The sequence below is a fragment of the Bos indicus genome, chromosome 23, assembly GCF_029378745.1.
Source record: "Bos indicus isolate NIAB-ARS_2022 breed Sahiwal x Tharparkar chromosome 23, NIAB-ARS_B.indTharparkar_mat_pri_1.0, whole genome shotgun sequence".
NCBI lineage: Eukaryota > Metazoa > Chordata > Mammalia > Artiodactyla > Bovidae > Bos > Bos indicus.
This window is the reverse complement of record NC_091782.1, coordinates 16,288,380-16,305,511: the sequence shown is the minus strand read 5'-3', so window position 1 is coordinate 16,305,511 and position 17,132 is coordinate 16,288,380. Positions and strand designations below refer to the sequence as shown.

Here is a 17,132-nt window from a genome sequence, read left to right as displayed (position 1 = left end):
TGCCTGGGCACCAGCAGACTAGGGATCACTGATGCTGGATCCTGAGTATCTCTGAGCTAGCCAGAAGGGTGGAGACACACTCCTCCAGCTGGGAATGGGCTTGGGAAGCAAACCTAGCACAGAGGGTTGCCCTGGAGACCAGCTGGTCCTGGTTAACACGCCCCCAAGGGCGTGTAGAACTCATGGAGAGTTTGGATAAGCACAGGCACCAAGGTATTTGGGGTTAGTAAAGAAAATTCCAAGAAAAGATTCGATTCAGAAGGCAAGTAGGATATCAGTCACCCTGGGAGGCTTGTCCACAAACCTGGGTTCAGCCAAGAGAAACGGGTTCAGATGGGGGCCGGGTAGGAATTGGGGCCAGCACCTCAAGTCCAGAGCTTAGAGGGAAACTCAAGTCAGAAGACATTAGGATTCCCTAAGGAACAATCTAACTGGATTAGCACGAAATCCTTGTAGAATTGCAGTGTTGCTTTGTATGCATATGATTCTGAGTTTATACCCAGAATACAGTGTTATGGACTTGTGTTTCACTTTTTAAACTCTTAACACTGATTTTTTTTAAACTTTTGCTTTTGAGTAAATTTCTCTATTTACTGAAGTATAACTTATACACAGTAACATGCAGAATCTTAAGTGTACAGCTCAGTGAATTTTTTATAACAGCTTTATTGAGATAATTCACATCCCACAAATTCAGTGTTAAAGTTTGAGTAGTTTTAAGTATTTTTGCCAATTGGGCAGCCATTACCACTATCTAATCCAGAACTTTTTCATCACTCCAAAAAGAAACCCTGGGCCCATTAACAGTCATTCCCTGTTTTTTCTTCCCTGCCCTTTGCCCCTAGCAACTGTTAAGCCACTTTCTGTCTCTATGGATTTCCCTATTCAGGATTTTAAACTTCACAGAGTTGGAATGAACTCTTTAATTTCTGGTTTCTTTCACTCAACACAATGCGTATGAAATTCACTCATGATGCTCTTGTTGTCATTGTTGTTCATTACTATGCAGTATTCCACAGCCTGAATCTACTACAATAAGTAGATTGAATAAGAATAAGAATCTACTACAATAAGTATACTCATTCTACCGCTGCAGATGTTTCTAGTTGTTGGATATTAAAAATAACATTTCAAAGACACAGAATCAAGGACATAGAGAGTAGACTGGTGGTTTCCAAGCGGGGAGGGAGAGTGGAAGAAGGATGGCATGGAGTCTGGGGTTAGCAGATGCAAACTGGTATGTACAGAACAGATGAACAGCAAGGTCCCACTGTATTGCACAGGGAACGATATTCAATATCCTGTGAAAAATTGCAATAAAAAAGAACATGAAAAAGAATATTTATATATATATATATGTATAACTGAGTCACTTTGCTCCACAGCAGTCATTAACACAACACTGTAATTCAATTACACTTCAATAAAAAATAAATTAAAAAAATAAAGTCTCAGCACTTCGCAGAGTCTGTCCATACAGCTGATCTCTCCAGCACTGGTCAGCGTTTTGGGCCCCAGATCTGGTTGGTCACAGAAACTCAGCAGTGGAGACACATCTGGGATCCCAATAAGACAAAGAACAGAGTCTATCATGCAACCATCTATGTGCCATTAAAAGGACACACACACACACATGCCACACAACTCCAGGGTACATCCCAAAGGATGGAGTGGTGGCCTGTGAGGGCTGTGGAGGTGGTGGGAGTGGGAAAGCTGGACAGGAGAGGGTCCTGCAAGGGCTGATGCTGAGTTTGTGGTGACGGTTATACACACGTGCAGACACACACAGACACACAGACACACGCACACAGACAAGCATGCACAGAAAGCAAAGGAGGGAGAAAAGAAAGCGGGAGAGAGAGGGAGAGAGAGAGAGAGAAGACTCTTTCTCTAACTTGTTCAAAGACAGTCCCTGAATTAGAGCAGCCAGTTTAATGGTTAAACTTGAGCCAGGAGTCTCTTTGGGAGTGGGGAGGGCCGATCTCCCCAGTTCCCATGGCCCAAAGACAAAGGAGGGAATGAAGCTCTCCTCCTGCCACTAATTAAGTCTTCACTGGGCTGGGTTGGATTTTATTAAGTTTCCAATTCATCAAGATTATGGATGAGATTTCTCCTCCTTCCTTTGGAGTCAGATGAGATTTATACTATGTCCCGGGTGAAAAAAATCTCTTTGGGCTCCATTTTCTTTTTTGGAGCTGATTTTCTTTAAATAGGTGGGTTGGGCTCTGTTCCCCAGAGAAATTCCAAAGCTGAGAGTCCTCCTGTATCCCAGCCAGGCTCCCGGCAAGAGTGTCTAGTCAGGAAAGAGCTTCCATCTCACGTCCCTGCTTCCAGGCACCCCCTCCCACAGTCCTGCCCCCTGTATCCACCTCACTGACCTTCAGCCAGGTCCCACACTCAGGCCCCCTGCTATCCAGGGGTGCCAGGTTCGAGGATGAGGACCAGTACAAATGTTTGACTGGGGCCGCAGGCAGATTCTTACAAGAACACGTGCACAGCTGCTTGTTGGTCATGTCTATGAGAGAAGCTCTGCCCAAAGGAACTGGGCTTTGTTGTTTTTCCATCACTAAGTCGTCTACTACTTTTCGCGATGACCCCATGGACTGGAGCACATCAGGCTTCCCTGTCCTCCACTGCATCCTGGAATTTGCTCAAGTTTATGTCCATTGAATCGGTGTTGCTGTCTAACCATCTAACCAGGAAGTGGGCTACAGAGCCATAAAAGTGGGACCTCAGATGTGAGACAGTAAGAGAGCCTCCTATGAGCTGCAGGGTTTGGAGTTTTTGGAACCTCTGCCTGGAACCCCCAAGAGGCAGGAGGAGAGAAAAGGGGCTTGTGGATTTGAAACCTGGAGCCTCTCGTCCCCTCCCTTATGCCCATCTCCCTAGGATGACAGAGTGTCTGTGCTGGGAGATGATGTCAGAGCATCTAGTCCAGACAACACTCTCTCCATGCATGTGGGAAGTGAGAAAGGAAGACACGTCCCCAAGGCAGGTCCCCAGCTTCGGCGGCAGAAGCAGAGCAGAGCCAGGTCTCCTGGGGTGTGCATGTACCGTGGGTTCCTGCTTTGACTTGACCCTGGACTGATCCTGCTTGGGGCAGGGTGGAGAGATGTTCTACTTCTCAACCGAGTTCTAGTGCCCAGGGATCCAGGTTTTTTTTTTTTTGTTTTTTTTTTTTTTAAGGAAGAAAGCAAGTTAGGGAGAGAGATAAAGAGACAAAATGACAGGGGCAAAATTTTCTTGGCAGAGGTAGAAATTATGGCAAGATGAGAAAAGAAGAGTGGACACAGGGATGGGGAAAATAAAGGAGAAAGAGATGACAAAGAGTAAAGAGGGGAGGGGTGAAGGGAGAGCAGCAAGCCAGGTGGGGCCCCGAGTCCGTCTTTCAGGGCAGAAGGAACTGCCCTCCCTCCTCCCACCCAGCACCTGCCAGCCGGTCCGTGAGCCCCAGACCCTGAGTGGGTGTCAGCCAAGCCCAGTGCCAGTGCCCGCCTCCAGGCCATGCTGGGCCTTCCCTGTTCCACTCCAAGCTCTGTCTGGTCTCAGGAAGGTTTGGAGAAGGGAGGGGAGAGGCAGAGGGAGTCAGGGGCCGGGGATAACGCCCACCTTCACTGTCTTCCTACGCCTGAGACTGAGCATTCCGGAGTTTGCGCTGGTCCCAGAATGCTGGTGGGGTCAGCAAAGGAGACATTAAATGAGAGCTGGGGAAGTGTAGCCTCGTGACTTCAGCACCCCGTGTGATACATAAATCATGACTGGCCTGGGAGAAAGGCCAAGAGCTATTTCTTGCCAGTTTGCTGAGCAGTGTTTACGCCCTCTCACCTGAAATGGCAGAAGCAGAGAAAATGGGAACTGCCAACACACCAAGAACAAGGACCGGATGTAGCAAGCCTGCTCCGGCTGGTGGTGGAGGCTGGCATGAGGGTCCAGACACAGTACCCTATGAACAAGGGCCGGATGCTTGCATGACAGACCCAACTCCACCACTTAACAGCTGTTCAGGGTAAGTGAAGTACCTTGATGTCCCTGGCCTCAGTTTCCTCATCTGTAAAATGGGTTCAACAGTCATAACCATGACACTGGTTTGTTATTTAACAGCATTTTCCAGCAATGTTCCTATTCAATGGTCAGTCCTATTCCATCCAGAGTCCTTCCCTCATTTCAAATGAGAAGGCCCTGAGGTTTCTAGATTCTGTGGAGACGTCCAGACACAGCAGCCAGGACCCTCAGACATAGAAGCAAGCCCTTTAAGGTCTCTGCAGCGGCTAGAGCTACCTGAGTGTTCAGAGGGCAGCCAGGACTCCACCAGGCGCACCTGGAAATACCCAGTGTCAAGACAGGGGAGGCACACAGCTATCTAGCTTTAAATCATGCATTCTTAATTTCCTGATTTAATGGACAGGTGAACAGGCAGTCCGTGGGGGAAGAGACAGACAACGCAGGGTGGCTAAGGCTCACTTTGGGAAACACGGTTTCCCTGCTTGGAGAGGGTCACCATCAGATAATCCCATACTAGACATGATTGGGGAAAAGGAGGCACAGGACATCTGGGTGGGATCATAAGCAGCTGTCACAGCCAGGACTCCCCCTGGCAGCACCCCAGCCCTGAGGCTCCTTCACATGCTCCTCTCTTCTTGTTCGCGCTCTGTCTTCATCCCCAGCTGTCAATTCGCGTGTCTCAAAATGACATGAGTTAAATATCTTGAAGAACTAGGGATTCATCATACGGCAACGTTGACCCAGAAATCAGTGCTTCTTCGAGCCTGTCACAAACCCAGGGGTTTTTATCTCAGTAGTGGATGATTACAGGGTCCTTGGTGCTATTAAAGACCTATATTCTTAAGTGTTATCGTCTGATAAATAGATTACAGTGGCCCAGTGGGTAAAGAATCCCCCTATGGTGCAGGAGACACAGGAGATGCTGGTTCGATCCCTCAGCCAGAAAGATCCCCTGGCGGATGGAATGGCAACCCACTCCAGTGTTCTTGCCTGAGAAATACCATGGACATGGGGTTGCAAAGAGCCGGACGTGACTTAGCTACTAAATGACAGTTTCAGTGCTTTGTTACAATAGCCCTAGAAAATGAATATGGGCGGAAGTGCAATATTTCAGTGGAGACAGCTGAGGCATGGCAAGAAGGAAGGTATATGATTTAAGAGGTCCCTGGAATCTCTTCTCTTTGTCTACCCAGCAGGTTCTCCTCTCTTTTCTTTCCTCTACGTCCCTGCTCCTCTGTCACCAATGGATCCGTCGATCAATACTGAACAGGGTCAGCGACCCGCCCCATGCACCTCGCTTTGTGCTGAAGGCGGAAATGGACACAGAAGCATCGCAGCTGAACTCCCATCCATGACCTCCTGGGCGCCTGTGGAGGTGGTAAAAGGTGTGGGCTCTGGGGTCAGCACCCTCTGGCACGAGGCCACAAGTTATTGGCCGTGTGACTTCAGGCATATAATTAAACTACCTGAGATTACTTCCTCCTCCGTGAGATAGGGAAAAACTCATCTGCTTCACAGGGTCCTTTTGGGAATTTTGAGATAATATACGGTAAGCGATTAGCCCAAACAATCAATCAATGCTAATTATTATTAGTGTTGGGGACTTGATGTAATACAGGATGAAGTGTGATCAATGCTGGCTCACAGGTAAAACTAAATTGTTTTGAGAAGACAGCAGGAGACTATTTCTACCCAGGGGACCGGGAAATACTCTGTACTTTTGCAGTGTGGCAGTATTCCATGAGAGCCTGGAAGGATGAGTAGGTTTTATCTTAGAGGCAGGCGGATGGTGCAAAGAAGGGAATGGCAACCCACTCCAGTATTCTTGCCTGGAGAATTCCATGGACAGAGGAGCCTGGAGGGCTACAGTCAATGGTGTCGCAAGAGTCAGACGTGACTTAGCGACTAAAGAAAGAGAGAGAGGGAGGGAGGGAGAGGGCGATGGTGAGTGTGTATGTGTTGGTGGGATGTGTTGGAGGGGAGGGATAAAGGACTCTCTCCTGGAGGAACTAGCACTGGTGGAGGCAAGGGGTCAACAGGGTCAGCAAACAGCAGCCCCTGTTTGTACATCCAGCATTCGGTATGTGTGGTGTGCGGTGAGATGTGGGACCCACAGTGAGGGAGGTCTAGACAGCAGGGGCCCCGATGTCACCGGGAAGGAGGAGTCGGGTCTTGATTCTGAAGGCAGTGGCCCCTGTGGAAGTTAGACTAACACCAGAGGCCTCCAAAAGCTGGAGGAAGACACAGTGGAACCAGGAAGTTCCTCAAGGGTTCAGTAATCTACTCCAGTGATGACAAGAGTCTGAACCAGGATGGGGTAGAGGAAAGGAAGGGGCAGATTTGACAATAATGGAGCTAACATTGAGAGCACTTGATACCTGGGGGAGAGGGGGTTCTGGAAAGGAACACTGAATGTGATTCCTTTGTTTCTTGCCGGAATTATCTGGAAGGACAGTAAGGGAGGGTATTAGTTAGAGTCCGTAAGTAAGGCCCCCTCCAGTCCCTGCCCCAGCACCCTAGAGGCCTGCAGGAGGTGGAGATGGGCACTCAGTCAATGAAGAATTTGATGCCATGGCAGGGAGGGAAGCACAGAGAAATCCCAAGTTTGGAGGGGTGCTAATTAAGGTTAAGAGACCCAGTGGCAATCATGCTCTCTCCAGAGGGCTGCTGGAAACACAGACTTGGATAGAGGAGTGGGGTGGAGATAGAATCTTAGGGACGAACGGCAGCAAAATGAAAATGACAGCCGCACCCATGCTTAAAGCCCAAAGATGGCCCAGATCTTTAATCAATCTGCAGGCTCCGTGAGATTTGTCATGACAGTGATTTTAGAGACAACATCAGATGCCGGGGTTGGCGGGTAGGGAGCACATGATGGACTAAGATAACCAATGCTCCTCATAGCAACCTCCAGGAATAGGAACAGACAGGTCCACTTCCTGCTGGAGTCTCACGTGCCTCAGACACCCCTGCAGGGCCGGGGGCAGGGGTGGTGGGGAACACCAGGAATCCCCTCCTCCTCTATCGCCACTTTGAAATGTCAGCGTGAATCCTTTTCTCATCAAAACATGATTTTAAGACTTTGTTTTTTAAAATCAAAAGGGGTTTTAGAGCTGGAAGCCTTGCTGCCATAATGAGACATGTTTTATGGAGCCATTAACAGGCACTTGGCGGACAGTGATGACCTATAAATGTATTCATGGATTCAGAACTGAGGCAGGTTTCACCGACTGATTGCAGGTGCCTTGGAGATGACGTCCACAGGAAGGAGACAGCCAGCCATGCTCACCAGCCACGAACGAGGCTGCCCACACCTCCCCACCTGCATGCCCACTTCACGCTCACCCTGCTGCTGTGGCATGGACCCCAGCATCTCAGTATCTCTCTCAAACTCTGAGACACCTTTCAGGAAAACCACAGGTCCTAACCAGGCCGTCATTTTCTCTGTTTCATCTACAGGACGCCCCCGGGCAGCCCAGCACCCCAACTTCCTCACTCACTCCCAACTCCCTCCGCCATAATCGGCTTTCTCTGAAGTTGTAGCATTCAGAGTTAGGCTGACCTGGGTTCCAGTCCTGCATGCTTAGGTCCTGACCATGCACAGCCAGCCTCTCTGGCCTCAGCTTTCGGGTCTGTGAAAGATTCTCTCCTTGTCTGTACCCTGCTGGGCCTGGCACAGTGCCTGGCACACATCTGATGCTCCACAGATGCCAAGTGGGTGCTTGGCTGCCTGCTTCCCGGGAGTGCTACGTGGATGTGCACCAACCCGCCTTGCTTGCCCTATGAAAGTGCTCAGTGATGTTTAGGCTGGCTTGTAGATGTTGGTTATATCATACCAGCCTCCTCCTGGTGTCCTGCGTGGCTCCCCATTGGAAAAGACTTTGCCCGTTTTCAAGAGCAATCTGGGAACTCCCCTGGTAGTCCAGGAGCTAAGACTGTGCTCGCAATGCATGGGGCTGCCCAAGTTCGATTCCTAGTCAGAGAACTAGATCTTTCATGCTGCAATGAAGATCAAAGATTCCAAATGCAGAAGACCTGGTGCAGCCAAATATATATATATATATGTATGTGTATATATTTATGTGTATGTATGTGTATATATATATATATATATATATATATATATATATATATATATATGTATGTAAAAAGAGGACCGGTCTGCCTCACTCTCTGGTCCCAGCAGACTTTTGCCTTCCTCGTGCAGCTCTCCCTGGCTGCCCCAAGCCTGGATGATGTCCCTCCCCTGGCTGATGTCTTCCTTTTAGTTCCTCTGAGTCTGGGACTTGTGCTAACTCTGCAGCTCCCAGCCAGGTTCTAAGCCCTACAAGATGCTGTTCGTAATCTTTCTTTGCTTGGTAGACATACCCAAAGATAGGCGGGCTGGCCAGTCACCAGATGCAGTCACTGATGCAGTCGCCAGAAAGGAATCCCAGATAACACATCAGAGCAGAATCAAATCTGTCCCACAGTTTTGGGCGTGGGACCAGGCCAGGCATTGGCAGTGCACGCAGGCCTGCACACAGACACAGACACACACACACACACACACTTGAGTGTGCCAAGGCATACTGGGGAAGGGATAGTCTTTTCTTCCCTGTAAAGCTCCACTGAGTTGTGCCCCAGTTCTGAGGGCCCAGGTCTGAGCGTGGAGATGACCTGCACGAGGTGAGGAAGGTTCTTGTCTGGTCGAATGTGATGTGGCTGCTGCTCCACTGCTGAAGGGGCACTGGGAGGAGGCGAGGGCTAAAGCTGTGCAGCCCAGCTCGGCGGGGGGAACACTGCCAAGCCTGGGAGGCGTGGGGATGAGATGGGTGCATGGGGGTCCCAACCTGGGGCTTTGTCCTGAGGTAGGGGGGCTGACATCTGACAGTAGGTTTTGATTTCAGGTGAAAATATCCACTCACACACATGGAGATCCATTCTTCACACACACACACACACACACACACACACACGACACCCTGAGGCAGTAGGTACATAGCTCCCTAACACACCCTGCTCACACACTGATACTGGACGAGCTCTCGCTGGTTTCTCAGGACAGGAAGTAGGAACAGAGAGTGGATGTGCCCACAGAACAGAAGGGGCATGTACACAGCGTGCAGCCTTGTTGAGTGGTGAGTGGTGGGTACACTGACTCAACAAATATCTGCTTATTTACTGAGACCCACAGTGCGCCAAACTGTGAACATACCAGACATGCATGTACCTACCTACACATGCACACTCACACACACACCCTTAATTGTATCTCTTCAGGGGCAAAGCCCTACACAGAGGCATGTTTAAATGATGCTCACTTTCATCACAAAGGCATCCACACACACATGCACTCATCCATCCACAGACGCCCAGAAGTGGCCAGTGAACTTGTGTTCATTTCCTCACAAACTGGGAAGCTTGTAGTCTGAATCACCAGCTCCAGGTCCAACAGTGTTTCCCTAGCTGCCTCTCCTGGGGCCAGGGGCCAAGTATCAGACGAAATGACTTTTTAACACCCATCTGGAAATCAAGAAGGAAAAGGAGGTGCTACTAACACTCCCTTTGTAACCCCTTTCCAGCGTTTGAGAAAATTGGGTGTTATTAAAATTGCTTTAACTCTAAAGGGCATGAAAGGTGGACACGGGAAAAGCCAGCAGTTGCAGCCTGGAGGGCTTGCTGGATGCTGCAGGATGCCCTTGGGGAGAGGATCCCTGCACACAGGGATCTGGCAGGCTGTCCTGGCATGATTTTTCCAGCAACTGGAGCATGACGCCAATCCAAACCATTTGCTGTGAGTCGCAGCCATTCTTCTCTGAGTGCTCCCATGGGTGGCACCTCTTGGGTTCTCAGGTGAGCTCAGGTAAAGGGAAGCTTAGACCCTGTTGCCGGGGAGCTCCTCAGCTGATGGGAGAATCAGAGCTCCTGGTTTCAGGTGGCTCTTGGCCTCATTGAGGGAAGATGGACATAAATATGCTAACAGGAGAGGGAAAATAGAGTTGGAAGAGAAAGAAATATTCGTGCAGTATAATTAGCATTTATATGAAATTTTAAAGCATGAAAAACAATTCCATATGTTGTTTTGACAGACATACACAAGAAGAATAAAGTGCAGGCAGCCGTTGCTTTGAACAATTCCCCGACATATACATGTGTACACATACGCTGCCAGCAAATGTAAGGTTCTTACTTCGTTGGGAAAGAATTTGGAGACAGTGGCTTTATTTAGAGAGAAATACTCCACAGACAGAGTGTGGGCCATCTCAGATGGCCAGAAAGAGGGCCTTGAAATTTGGTGTGGTTAGTTTCTACAGGCTGGGTAATTTCACAGGCTAATGAGTGAGATGATTATTCCAATTATTTTAGGGAAGGGGCAGGGATTTCCCCCACTTTTTAGCTTTTTATGGTTGGTCTCAGAACTGTCCCAGCACTGGTGGGTGAGTCATTTAGATGCTAATGTGTTACAATGAGCATATAACAAGGATCAAGGTCTACCGGAAGTCGAATCTTCTGGATCTTGGACTTATTTGTTTCCAATTAGTTTATGTCATATCCTCAGGCTATTCTTTTAAAGGTTGTGCCCTGCCCCCTGCCCTCCTATTTCAGGTATATATCCAATTCCCATAGATTAATATATTCCGTACATATATACATTCTTATGTGTATGTATACATGGGAATACACACGGATTTCCATTATCATGGTTGGGTTAAACCTGTCCCCCAACAACACAGTTTACATTTAAGTTACCGTGGTATGTTGGCAATGAGTAATCGCATAAGGCGCAAACTCTGACGCTAGTTCTTCATCCCATGTAACACTCAATAAAAACAAAACAAAACCGTGCTTCGTGGTCAGCAGCTGGTCACGTCACGTCTTTCACCCCTGCAGTGATTGGTCGTCGCACGTGTGTTCACCAGCTCGTGCACAGACAGCAACGTGTGCTTCTGTGCTGCTTCCGTGTCTCCTGGTGGTGGCATTTTGCAAAAATGGATCATTTAAAGAGGAAAACGGCCAACGGGGTGAAAGCATAGCAAAGACACAAAAAGTTGACAGCCCTGGGACTAGAATAAAAAAAATCAAATGTCGGCGGAGTTACAGAAGAAATAGCTGACCGTGGGTGTGTGGACTCAGCTGCCACGCGGGAGACTACACATGTGCGGCCAGAGGAACTTAGAGAAGGACAGTTCATGGACGTTAATGAGGTTGTGATAAAAAGGGCGAGGATATCTCAGAGGAAGTGACGTGGGCACAAACTTCACAGTAAAGGAACTCTTGGAGAGACTTATGACATTGGAAGTGCAAAGGATAAAATTCAAACTTAGGAAGGATGGAAAAGATATTTGCTCTTTATTGTAAAATGAAAAAAAAAAAACAAACAGAGTTGAAAGATGTTTGCCCTTTATCTATGTGATGAGAAGGCAGGCACTATTCAAACTACTCTTGAGAATTTTTTTAACAAAGAAACAAAACATTTTAATTAATGTTTCTAATGTTTTAAATTAAATGAATTACATAAAATTAATATTTTGAACATTGTTTTTACTAGTTTTAAAGAACGTTCCTGTATGTTTCCCTATACATTTCCTATAACCTATAGTGAGAACTTTTTAATGTTTTATCCCCAGTTTTTTAATCTTTAATTGGAGATAATTACTTTATAATGTGTTCGTTTCTGCTGTACAACAATGTGAATCAGCTGTAATTATACATATAGTCCCTCCCTCTTGAGCCTCCCTCCCCTTACCATCCTTCCCCTCTAGGTCATCACAGAGCACTTTGCTGAGCTCCCTGTTTATACAGCAGCTCCCCACTAGCTATCTATTTCAACAAAAACATTTTTAAAGTCACAATGAAGTCATAAATTTTCCCACTGATTTTTTATTTATTTATTTATTTTTATTTTTAAATTTTATTATTTTTTTAATGTGTATTTTATTTTATTTTTATTTTTTTTAATTTTATTTTATTTTTAAACTTTACATAATTGTATTAGTTTTGCCAAATATCAGAATGAATCCGCCACAGGTATGGGACGACCCAGAGGGATGGTATGGGGAGGGAGGAGGGAGGAGGGTTCAGGATGGGGAACACATGTATACCCATTGATTTTTAATATGACTTTGCATAGTTTGAGCTTGTGTGGTCCTTTTTATGGCCCTGAACTACTGTGCAGAGTGAGAACCACCTAAGTAAAGAATAATGTATCAAGGATATAGAAGTGTGTGGGGATGATAAAAACCCGATTCAGTGCTTCTGGTTAGGTCTGGAGGATGGAGAGGGGGAATGCGACTAGGGAGGTGAATACAGGAGACTTTGACTGTATTTACAGTATTTTATTTCCTAACTTGGTATCATAGTTTCAATAGTATTCGTTGTACCCTCTCAAATATTTTTATACATTAATTTCTTAATAGAAACTTAAATAGAACTTTACGAATAAGCATTTCCAATCATCCCATTTCTTTACTATAATGATATGGTGCTGATTAGGGGAAGAAAAATTATAAGAGCAGGGCTGGTGATTTAGAGGAGACTTTCTGAAAGAGAAGGGCTTCTCCAGTGGCTCAGAGGTAAAGAATCCACCTGCAATGCAGGAGACCTGCTGGCTGATGCAGGAGACCTGCCTGCTGATGCAGGAGAAATAAGAGACTCAGGTTAGATCACTGGATCAGGAAAATCCCCTGGAGGAGGAAATGGCAACCCACTTCAGTGTTCTTGCTTGGAGAATCCCATGGACAGAGGAGCCTGGCAGGCTACAGTCCGTGGGGTCACAGAGTCGGACTGGACTGAGTGGGCATGCATAGGTCCCGAAAGATGATGACTCAGGTGATAAAAAAGACAGGAGGGGCAGGAGGGCGTCTGAAAAGGTAGAGAGCACAGACTCCAGGGGGAAGCAGGCCCTGGGGTTACAGATATCCTAGGAAAGACTCTGGGCTCCCCAGGATGGAGGTTGGGAGTGACTGTGGAGAAAAGGGCCTGAAGGAGGCCCTGGCTCTGGTCTTCCTCCCACTGTGGATGAGCCCACCACCCGGGACAAGTCCTTAATCTCCCTGGGCCTCAGGTATCTCATCTGTAGAAGGGGGATGCTTGGACCTTCTCAGAAGAAACACTTTCTCGATGTTCCCTCTGGGATTAATTATATTTCTTTCTTGCACACTAGGGTTATGGCCAAGTGTTTCAAGTTCCCCCGACCATGGGCTGTGTGACCTATTTCTGGGCAAAGGAAGGCCATTCCCACTGACCCTCCAGGCAATCTGGAAGCTCTCTCAATAGTGCACCAAGGCGTGCGCCAACCCTATCAGAACCATCGGCACCTTTCCTCTTCTGTCCTTGGAAGCCACCAGAAGCACACTCAGGTTGCCAGCCACCTCTGCTGATTGATTGGGAGAGATTTCCCAGGGTGGTATTGGTCATGTGCATGCGTGCTAAGTCCCTTGAGTCATGTCCGACTCTTTGTGACCCTATGGACTGTAGCCTGCTAGGCTCCTTTGTCCATGGGGATTCTCCAGGCAAGAATACTGGAGTGGGTTGCCATGCCCTCCTACAGGGGATCTTTTCGACCCAGGACTGAACCTGCCTCTCTTATGTCTCCTGCATTGACAAGCAGATTCTTTACCACTAGCACCATGTTGGTCATGGGCCGTGGTAACACAGGGACCCTACACAGCTGGAAGCGGAAGCTGTCAGGCTGACCTGCAGGGGGGCAGTGCTGGCCTGTCAGAAGGATTTGGGGCAAAGAAAACACAGGGTTTCTTTTCAGGCAGAAGGATTTTGGGCAAAGAAAACAGTTTTCTGTTTTTCTTGAAGGCTGATGGGAAAACTTCAATTCTCATCTATAGGAACCTGATCCCACCCTCTCCAACCCCTCGTCTTCCCAGGGGCCTCTGAATTTCCCTAAATCCTTCACAACAGAGTTGGTTCCCAAAGGATAGAGGGAGATCTTCCCCTTTTCACTGTCTGTCATTCATTTTGGATCTTTTTCTCATTACCTTCCTTCCAGTTCTAATTTAGTCCCTGGTGCCTCTCTCGTCCTGAATGACAGAACCAGATGAAAATCAGAAAGAGAGGAACTTTCTGCAGAGGTGAGAGTCAGGTGCTTTGGGGATATCTCTCTTTCCTCTAGGGATGAGGCTGATTTTCCTAAATCTATTATTATAAGATGAACAAAACCATTTCAAGAATTTATAACTCTCATAAGACATTCCAGATGGGAAATACTCCTCTGGGACTTGGGGTGAGCTGGCTCTTTTTTGGTAAAAGCAGAGATGAACAGATATCATACTGAGAAGGTAGCAGATAATGTAGACCCAGTGGAGAAAAGGAAACCTTCCTATGCCAGGAAGCCTGCAGGGGTGGAAAAAGCGGTCCTTTCATGGGGTAGAGTGATGACGTAACTACCATTTAGTGTAACCACAGGTGTTGTGCTAAGTGTTTCACATGTCACCCACACCACCACTCACAATGTAGCTCCTATTATTAGGCCCATTTTACACGTGAAGAAATGGAGGCATGGAAGGCAATGTGCCTAAGACCATAGAGTGGGACCATGGGCTTCCCTGGTGGCTCAGACAGTAAAAGAATCTGCCTGCAATGTGGGACATGGGTTTGATCCCTGGATTAGGTAGGTTCCCTGGAGAAGGGAAAGGCTACCCACTTCAGTATTCTTGCCAGAGGAACTCCATGGACAGAGGACCCTGGCGGGCTACAGTCCATAGGGTCAAAAAGATTCAGACATGACTGAGCAACTTTGAGAGAAAGATAGAGTTGGACCATAAAGAAGGCTAAGCACCAAAGAAGTGACGCTTTCAGATTGTGGTGAAGACTCTTGAGGGTCCCTTGGACTTCAAGGAGACCAAACCAGTCTAATCCTAAAGGAAATCAACCCTGAATATGCATCGGAGGGACTGAGGCTGAAGCTGAAGCTCCAATACTTTGTCCACCTGAAGGAAAGAGCCAGCTCGTTGGAAAAGACCCTGATGCTAGGAAAGATTGAAGGCAGGAGGAGAAGGGGGCAACAGAGGATGAGATGGTTGGATGGCACCACTGACTCAATGGACATGAATCTGAGTAAACTTCAGGGGATAGTGAAGGACAGGGAAGCCTGGCGTGCTGCAGTCCATGGGGCCGCAAAGAGCCAGACATGACTTAATGACTGGACAACAACGGCAGCAACAATGACGACAAATAAAGCCGATGGAGCCACTTGGGTAATAAATGCTGATGTCTAGGAGAGAATGTGATTCACTTGCTGGAGTTAACTGTGTAAATTGATGCCATCTTTTTATTTACTTTCTTTCGAAAATTTTTTTGATGTGGACCATCTTCAAAATGAATTTGCCACAACATCGCCCCTGATTCATGCTTTGTCTTTCTAGCCACAAGGCATGTGGGATCCTAGCTTCCCGACCAGGAATCCAGCCCACACCCACTGAACTGGAAGGAAGTTCCAATCATTGAACCACCAGGAAATTCCGGATGTCATCTTTTATACCGCTGTTTCTTTGTTAGTTGCTACCACTCACTTTCCCTAAACCCAGCAAAAGAGGAACTCCAGGATGGAGTGCTGTGCTGGCGTTAGGACGGCTCCATTCTGCAGCCAGCTCAGCTCGTCCCTCTGTGTGTGACCCCAGGCAAGACCCTCCCTGACCCTGGGATGTGGGGTGTACATCTGTCAGAGGAGGCAGTGAGACTAGTTGGCTCCAGCAGGACATCTCAGTCCCACCATCCCGTTGACATCAGTTTACTGACTCCATGGAGGGTGGGGGATCATGTCGCAGCTGCTGTTTGTGACTTTTCCAGGGCTCTCCCTGCCTGGGCGTGGCCCTCATGTTGCCTGTGTTTTGCAGTGAAGCCAGTCATATAGGAGTGCCTAGCCGCCTGTCCCTCTTGAATTCTCCCTTTGGGGATGTGACTTCACACCTCCCATGCTGGGTGGGAACGGATCTAAATGTTTGCTCTGAGGAGGCACCTTCCTTCCCTTCGGCAGGATGCCTTCAGCCCAGGATCTGGGGATGGATGTCTCTGATCTGACCTTCTGTGAGCTGCTAGGGGATGTCCTCCCAGCAGCAATCGATCACCCCTGCTGTGTAAGCCCATCTTTCCTGGTCCCCAAAGACCAGAGGCAATGCCTGCTTTGCCAGAGCTGGTCCCTAACTGATGGAGGAGGTGAATTAATTACGTAGCCTCAGGCACATCGTGGTCCCACTCTGGGTCTCAGTTTTCACAATTGTACCATGAAAAGATCAGACCAGACAGTCCCCTAAGATACTTCCACCTCTAATATTATATAGTTTATTTCATTTCTGTGTTTTTGTTTCATGTTCCTCCCAGGCCCTCACAGTCCCCATGTCTTAGCTACATCATAACTGCTGGTTGGGCTTTTAAGCTGCTTCTAGCATGTCACTGGAGGAGCATAACACACTGGGCTAAGTGCTATTTTGTTGGGCTAACTTGCTATTAAAACATGGCTAATATTGAGGTTTTGTTTATGAAATAACACTGCATGCCAAAGGCAAAACAGGAAAGAGGACGCACGCATTTCTTGGAACGTAGGGAAAATGTCTAACAGCACCGGAGAAGGAACTCAGAGAGATGGGGTGTTTCAGTTTCATATCCGGTGGCTGCTTTTGGCTGTAATGTTGCTGGAAGCTAATAATTTCTAAAAAATGCGGTTGATGAGACTAAGGGGCCTTCCAAATTTCATCAAGGAGCCTATGGGGCTTCCCTAAAATTTCATTAGGAAGAGACCAATTTAAAGATTAACTAATGGAAGAGATGCAGTCATCTAATTAATTGTAGCAGGCCCAAGAGGTAATGTAGAGAGAGAGGTTCCTAGCAAATGATGGAGATCCAAAAAAGAGGAGAGCTGAAGAGTAAAGAATAATCCATGTTTGGGAGGGAGGGGACATGGGTATACCAATGGCTGATTCTTGTCGATGTTTGACAGAAAACTACAAAATTCTGTAAAGAAATTATCCCTCAATTAAAAAAATAAAGTGTCAAAGAAAAAAGCAGGCCCAAGAGATAATGTAGGTAGAGAGGCAAAAGAAAAAAAAAAAAAAAATCAGTGTTTCTATGGCCCAGGGAGGAAGGTTCCCTTTCCAAATGATGAGTCTCAGTATCGAAAGAGTGATGTTCCTGGAAGC

General features: G+C 47.4%; 1 long non-coding RNA gene across 1 annotated transcript; it reads left to right on the top strand.

Moving 5' to 3' along the window:
* The first annotated feature begins 3,642 nt into the window (after nt 1-3,642).
* On the top strand, nt 3,643-5,477 carry LOC139178876 (uncharacterized). The gene is made up of 2 exons (XR_011563306.1): nt 3,643-4,006; nt 5,196-5,477. It is a non-coding gene; the product is annotated as an uncharacterized lncRNA (long non-coding RNA).
* Nucleotides 5,478-17,132: the final 11,655 nt, after the last annotated feature.